The 8142-nt window shown below is 41.8% G+C and overlaps 1 protein-coding gene across 1 annotated transcript in view; it reads left to right on the top strand.

Moving 5' to 3' along the window:
- The first annotated feature begins 7088 nt into the window (after positions 1 to 7088).
- SLC35A3 (solute carrier family 35 member A3) overlaps positions 7089 to 8142 on the top strand; it is a 28736-nt gene continuing 27682 nt past the window's right edge. Inside the window, exon 1 of the mRNA XM_074961268.1 lies at positions 7089 to 7199. The gene's annotated coding sequence lies outside the window, so the exon portion shown is untranslated. The remainder of the gene's footprint in view (positions 7200 to 8142) is intronic.

Raw genomic sequence — 8142 nt, 5'->3', positions numbered from 1 at the left:
AATTTACGTTTCTCACTCTACTTTAATGTGTTGTTCTAAGGTAGGGTTGTGGAATGAAGGGAAACACAATAGTGTTTTCACTCTCCTCTGTTTTTGTTTTCATTCCATTAAGCAGGAAAGTACAAATAAAGTAAATATCTGTTCCTCAAACTGGACTATAGTTAAAGACTATCTTTTACACTAAAATAACTGGTTTGTACCTCTTTACAGGGATTACCTTCAGGAGGAAACTAGTCTGGTGGAGACGTAAGTCCTGTTTTCCCCATAGTATTTACCACTTTCTTCCAGGAAAGTGAAAATAATAGATATCATTTGGATATCAGTTCTGCTTTTAGAAATATGTTCAAGAATTACTTTACTCTGAGTAAAAAAAATACATAAGAATACTGGATGTTACTACTCTGCAGTGGAGTAGCAACACAAATGCTGCACATCACAATGGGGAGCCATTACAGTAAATCAACACATGTGTAGCATAATGTAGTTCTCTCTCTCTCGTTCAAACTAGTCATGCATAATCACCAGAGGGTCTCCCATATGATGCAGGCACACTCCAGGTCTGCATGCTCAGTCTGTAGGCACCATCTTTTCATGTAATAATAGAGTTGTAATTAGAACTTTATATTCCTGGTATCAGTCTAAGTGCCTAAAGTACAAAGGCTGCAGCACACTCATGAGAAGATACTCCGAGGCAAGGTTGTTGTTTGAACGGCACCTATAGTTGTGGCATGGGATATTTCATTGAAGACTTCCTTTAGTTTCAAACCATAATGATACTATAGTAATCCCATATAAGGAATCACATCTGACAGAAAATTCAGAGTCATTCAACAGCTTCCTTTCTCATTAACCAGAATGAAATAGCTTGGTCTCCTTGCAGAAAAAAAAAAACAGTGGCTGCTGTTTTGAAATACTTGGGTTTTTAATCTTACTGTAGCCAGACTTTTGTGCGGTGTATTAAGACCACATAGCTCACAGTAGCTGGCTCATGTAATGGTGGACTTCACACCAGTGCAGAGGGCCAGCACAAATAAATTTTAGGTTGCTTTTCCTCACAGACCTACAATCACAGAAGTTTTTTTTAAACACATTATACTTTGTTTACACTTTTGTCTGATAGACTGAAGCAGTTATGAAATTTCTGTTCTTCGTGTAGGTACTTACAGATTATGATCAAGTCATCCCTTAATCTTATCTTCTTTTGATATCTGTTTAGTTTGAGCACCTCGAATCTTTTACTGTAAGCCATGTTTTCTAATCTTTTTAACCAGTCTCATGCCTCTTCTCTGAACCCTCTCAAAGGTTTTCAACATCCTTCTTGAATTGTGGACACCAGGCCTGTGTGTAATGTAAGGTAGCTGAATGAAAGGAAACAAAATAAATGTTCTTTCATTCCATTTAGCAAGGATTTTTAGATAAAGTAGGTGAGCCTGATTCACTGCTCCATTTTATGTCCATGCAACTTTGTCTTTGTGAGATTACAGCAGTTTCAAACCACTTTCTCAGAATAGTCAAACCCTCATACCATAATTTAAAAACCATTTTACATGTGGGGGGAAATAACTGTTTCCATTTTTTTTTAAAACAGGGCTCACATTCCTCAGAAGGTGGATACAGAGTAAGCACTCTTCCCTTATAGCTTTTACTGTTTTCTTCTAATATGCAGCTTACATTGAAAATATGGATATAATTTTGATTAGGGCTGTTTGTGATATGAGGGATCTATCAGAGTTCCTTTAGTCCATACAAATATCTGAGAATATTGGACATTATAGTGAAGTATAATAGCCTCATCAAATTTGAGTAGAAGTATACAAAATACTGAATTTCCACTGTATTGCTTCGATTCAGCCTACCACTTAGAAACTGAATGCGTGGTTATTATTTAGATTTGGTCTAATAATTGGAATATTTCATTATTCAGAATCCTCTGCCTTTAAAGGACCAGTATTTCCTTTTCAGTGCCAGGTAACTGAACACAGCACCCCTTTGAAACCCAGCATAAATGAACACAACTCTACAGGAATCTCTGGCATGCACCTCCTTAAACCAAGTCTGAATTTGGTGCACGGATTCTGAGTTCTGCAGACAAACCAAAAAGGCTAACTGTCACACATACTCCTCCCGTACAGTTGTTGTTGTTTTTTTTACCCCACCACATAAAGTTATTTATGTAATATACTGGCTAGCCAGTACTTCTACCCAAACCACACAGTCAACATTTATTAATGAGAACAGATAAGTAGTGCAGTTCTCTGGAATTTACCGTGCTTTTAGAATCACAATGAATAAAATTGTTCTTTGCTTCGGATTTATCAAATTGTTCCTCATTGCCTGGCTGTTTCTGAGAATGAGTAACATGTCTTTCTGTTCTTTGTAGAGCTCTGCTGGGAAACAGTCCAGCCCTGGCCTTTTGCTGCTATTCAGTGTTTTGAGTGCCTTTGCCATCTCTTCTTCAGTTGTGCCCAAGTGAACATCTGAAGACGTGACTGGAGACCACAAAGTGTATTCTGTAATAAGAGATTATTTTTCTGTACAAAATTCTAGTCAACGTTGAATATATAATTTGCTGGTTTGTTGTAATGTCATTATGTATGGTTAATATGCCACGCTTTTGATTAGTTCTACCTTTTTTAGTTTACAGTATATGCTGGTTTATTTTTCAGTATTTTAGGCATCATTTGAATAGGAGATATTGTGCCCTAACTATATGAATTTTTATTTCTAACTGATGTGATGAATACTTGATTTGAATCTGATCTAATTGTGAATCCAACCACTCAGATATCTGGAACCACATGGCTATTAACCTGGGGGGGGGGGGGGGGGAATTGCAGACTGTCATGTGTGAAAGCTGAAGGCTCTCACTCATCATTACATAAAGCCAATCCTGTAATTTGTATAAAAAGGCCTCAGTGGAACAGAAAATCAGTGTTGGACTATTACTCTTAATCTATTATAGTAATTAAACTAGAACTAAGTGTAAATCTTGCAATGCAGAAATTTCTTATTGCAGTGAAACTTTTGGATATTCCACCTCTTCCATAAAAGGCCATTGAAGGGAGACATTCTGATACTTAAAATAGAACACTGTGTGTCTAGACCAGTGGTTTTTAACCTTTTTTCATTTGCAGACCTCTAAAAAAAATTTCAAACTGGAGGTGTAGACCCTTTGGAAATCTTAGACATAGTCTGTGGACCACAGTTTGAAAACCGCAGATCTGGACACACTCCACCTAAAGCTTTAGTAGGGAGTGTAGCCCGGAAGAGGCTATGGAAGGCTACTAACCTTGGAACTGGTGAAAACCCACCCACTCTGGGAATGTTTGAGAATTACTCTGGCTACTGAAACTGCTAGTATCTCTGTATCAGCTCTCTTTCAGCAAGTATTTTGCCTAAACTACGAGACCTGATTTATTGTCAAATTTAATCTCAATAATGATATTGAGATCCATAAAATAGTATTGATGTGCAGCAGACATAGTCCGAGAGAAACATCATCTTTGACTGGCAAGGATTTCAAGGAAACAAAGTTTTACATATAGCATCTTTTAGCAGTGTTTTCCCTTGGAGCTCTGTTCAGAAGTGTTGCCTTTGAAAGGCTGGATATGGAATCTGGGAAGATGCAGATTACACCCAGAAAATGCAAATGCTAGTAGTTTTAAAATGTAACCTGTTAACATACTCACTTCCAAGCAATAAATTCCTAGCAGCAGGTAAATGGTGTTTAATAAATTACATCTTTATTGTATTGTCTCTAACAGATGTGTACAACTGTCCTAGTTCCAACAGCATGGTATGTTTTAAGATAGGTTGAATGTTAACCACATGCACCTAATACACTTTAAAAGAAATTAATCCAAGACCTATAGAAGTTGTACGTAGTCTTAAAGCACTTAAAACTATATCCACACTGTAAACCTCCTGGGTAGGTTCATGGATGAAATCCTGTCCCCATTGAAGTTGATGGGAATTTTGTCATTGACTTCAATAGGGCCAGGATTTCACCCATTGCTGTTTTTTCCCCCTATGTTCTGTACAGAGCACACTGTCAGCATTCCATAAATACTTAATATTATCAAACCAAATCCTGAAGTCATTACTCACTCAAAATGAGTTTTGCTTGAATAAGAACTCCTAGATTTGACCCATAGTGCATATCTTTAAAACAGATTTATATATACAATAAAATAGTTATCTAAAATACAATATGCTGTGTAGTGTTCATTTGCATAACTTTATTGCAGCAGTGCAATATCTATCATTGGGTCCATACAATGTCTTGCCATTCATCACTTTTCTGAGGTATAAAAAAATTAGTTTTAAAACTGTTTTTGGTATAATACTTGTGTGCAGTTTTATGTGAATTATGAAACTCATAACATATGATAACTAAGTGTGGGCAGAGTGAAAATGCAAGGATTGTAGGTGTAAATAATGTGGACCTGAGAATTATGAGTTTGGGTGAAGTGATCTTTGAGAGAAAAATACCATAATTTTCCCTTATTACAAGGTTTTTCTAAAGTATTCACTGTATGGCTTTGTCTCCAAATCAATAGCAGGAACAAAGGTAACATGGGATAGTTGGAGTGAATCTCTACACTGAATTAATAAGAGAAAAAGAGAGGCTTTATATAGAATATTGTTTTCCTTATTCTAATAAAACTTGTTCAGCTGTTAGAAATTTTCTGTAATTATTTTCCATTAGCACAAGACACCCACCAATAGATATGATCATCTGAGCAGTTTCTATAGTTAGCTAGGAGTTTTGGGCTGCCACTTCTAGATGGGAAAGAAACTGAGTCAGAACTATTCTTTGAGTACAATGAGCATCAAGGCTGCAACTCTAACAACCAGAGTATGCACGTGTCATGAAGAAAGCTGTGGAAATCAGTGGGACTTAAACTTTGCTCCAAGTACTTGCTGGGATTATTATTTTCTATAGCACTTTTCAGAAGCATTAAAGTGCTTTACAGAATTATAGACAAAACCACATATACATGATCATGTCATTAAATCCTCTTGTGAATACAGTAGCCATAACCCCATACAGCAAAATTGCACAACATTTTTAGATTGGGAAGTGAAGACTACTGAATTCAATTTAAGTGAGGGGAAGTAGATGGGCAAAAAGTAATTACCCAAACTGGAACTTGGCCATGACACAAGGGCTTACATCTTTATTCTTGCAAAAAAAAAAAAAAAAAAAAAAGCAGCCATGTGCTGTTTAACAAGTGGTCACATCCTTGGTTTTGTGTTATCTGAAATATGGCATTTCCTGTCCCTTAACAACGTAGTAGGACATTTGCTCAGTACTACCTTAGAGAAAGTTTGCAAACCTTTCCCACTGTCTGACACTGAAAACTTCAGTGTTGACTGGCTGTTTGCTGCTGCTGACGCTTTCTAGTGTCATCTACTGTACTCTGTTAGAGAAATGGATTATTACAATGTCAGTATCGGCTGGCCCACTGTACGAATACCAACAGTGTTAATGCTGCTAGCGCTGAATCAGTACTAGCAACAGCGAGAAATCTTTCTAAAACTTCCTTTAGTGTGCACACAACTAGAAGAAAAGTGTTAGCTTGAAATTTTAGGAAATCAGTCAGACTTTGCTTGCACAAAGTTTAACTGATGGCTTATGGCTGATGTTTTAGGTGTATTTCTTTCAGCGTCTGTTTTATGATTTCTTCCCATTAAATCTACAATTTATTTCCTCCTCCTCTTATCCCTGCTCCTCAGAACAATTTAAAAGGTGGAACCAGGTTTGCCAAACTTGGCATATTTGTGAGGCCAGACTGGTTTTTCCTGTCCAGCATTGAATTTCAGTTTAGTAGTTCAATCTTTTTTTTTTTTTTTTAAAAAAAAGCAAAAACTATTTCACTCTTAGTTACACATTTACAAAGTCTGGGATTTTTTTTCCTATGCAAAAGAGCTTGTTACTAACTGTGCCTTCAATGCTAAACCTTATTTCCTTGAATTACAATGTTGAGCATGTGTAAGCACCATGCGTGTCACACTTTACACATGGACAAGTGAATCATTTGATATTATTATGATGTTAAATGCTTACTGCTGTGGAAAGCATACAACAAACTATCATTCCTATGGAGGTTTCCATCCAAACAGAGGGACAACACACAATGGACAGAGAGAGGAAGGTTCTTCCTTAGGTTGTATTTTTTTTTTCACTTTAACATACTGGGGCACTGCCAGGTCACTACGTTTACAAAGTCCTTATTCAGGGGTGCAAGTAACACTCAACACTTATTGGTACGGGGGCGGGCTCCTCCACCCAGGCCATCTGCGCTACCTGGCCCGCGCCGCCTGGGGCTCCAGTGGCTATTTAAAGCACTTTAAGCAGGGTCCTTTGGCAGGGACCTAGGGATCTAGCAGGGCCGCCAACAGGGGGTGCAAAAGGGGCAGCTACTGGTGGCCACTTTTTACCGGCACGCCGTCGGGACCTGTACTGGGTTACTTTCACCCCCTAATCTTATTACAGCGTGGGTTACATTTTCTCTCCTCCTCGCTGACTTTCCATCACTCTCCCAGGCCATGACCTCCCCTCCCTGGCTCGGAGTATTGTTCCCCTGCGCTCTGACTCACAGGGCTTGGCACAGCAGATGTGTGCTTGGCCTGCCCCCTCTTCTCTTAGTACCTGTGGGGGGAGGCAGATTGTATCACCAGAATCACGCTGTCTCCTCCAGGCACTGCCCTACACTCTGCCCCAACACCTGTACGACTGCTGGGGACTGACCTCGCAGCCCATTACCCCCCATCACCCCGAGCTAGATACCGACAGGCCCCTGTGCCCCACACGTACACACACCGCACCTAGCCCTCGCTCCTGTTTTTGACGCTGCCCTAAACCGTCTCCTCCCGCAGCGTCGGGCTGGCCGAGCCGGGGCGGGGCGGGGCAGCCCAGCCCCTTCCTGCGGCGCACGAGGCCGAGCCGGGGACGAGCGGGCTCAGACCGAGCCGAGAGCGGAGCCAGCCACGCCGCACGCCGGGTCCTGGGAACGGAGCAGGCGGGGCAGCGGCTGCAGCCGGGGCGTTTGTGGAGCTGGACCGACCGGGACCGGGGCACCCGGAAGCGCCTGCACAGCGCCGGGCGGGCGGCTGCAGCGAGCGGGGCGCCGGGGGCACCCCGAGCCGGCGGCGAGGGGCTGGCAGGGAGCGGGGCCGTGCTCCCAGCGCGGGAGGTGAGACGCTTCCTGGGTTCGGGGCGGGGCCTCAGCTCGGTCAGGGCCGGTACCGGGTAGCCACGGGACCGAGGGGCCGGGCATGGGGTTGGGGTAGCCCGGGAAAGGGGCTATGTGGGGGCAGGGTACAGGTTAGGGTGGCCCAGGGGAGGAGAGGGGGGAGATATATGGGGGGGCAGGATATAGGATGGGGGTAGCCCCGGGGGAGGAGAGGGGATATACGGGGGCAAGGCACGGGATTGGGTTCGTCCCCAGGGGGGAAGAGAGGGGCTGTATGGGGGGGCAGGGCACGGAATTGGGGTAGGCCCGGGGGTGGAGGGCGGGCTGTATGGGGGGCAGGACACAGGATTGGGGTAGCCCCTGCGGGGGGAGAGGAGGGATTTATAGGGGGAGGGGGTGACTTGTGTGAGTGGGGGGTAGGTTATGATATTGGAGTAGCCCAGGGGTAGAGGATAAATGATGGTTTGAGGAACAGGGAGTTGTGTGAAATAGTGAGGGAGAGGATGATGTGAGACTAGGAAGCAAAAAAACATGGATAGCAGATGTTTCTCAGTTCTGGACGATGAAATCCCAGTTGTCACTCACCTGTCTTGGATAGTTTCTCTGATTCACACCAATATAAAATACACATCCTTCCAAGTAGCACATAAATTAAACCACATTTAACACAGCACTAGGTATATTTTATAAGAAATATGTTGTAACCTTGGAACTTTGTATGGGGCTTTTGAGATCAAAATTTTTACAATCTATATCAATCAAACAGAAAATGAAGACAACAAAGGACACAGTAGGCCAAGAGTAAACAAAGATACTGAGAATTGCATTATATTTTGAATGAAGCTTATAATCTATATTTTTAATTGAGAATGTGGCAGATCAGGGTATATAGTATGGGAAGGGAGGTCACTTGTGGAAAGCGAGGGGAAAGCAGGAAGAATTT

Source organism: Natator depressus, chromosome 8 (assembly GCF_965152275.1).
Source record: "Natator depressus isolate rNatDep1 chromosome 8, rNatDep2.hap1, whole genome shotgun sequence".
NCBI lineage: Eukaryota > Metazoa > Chordata > Testudines > Cheloniidae > Natator > Natator depressus.
This window is presented reverse-complemented; position numbering and strand designations above follow the sequence as displayed.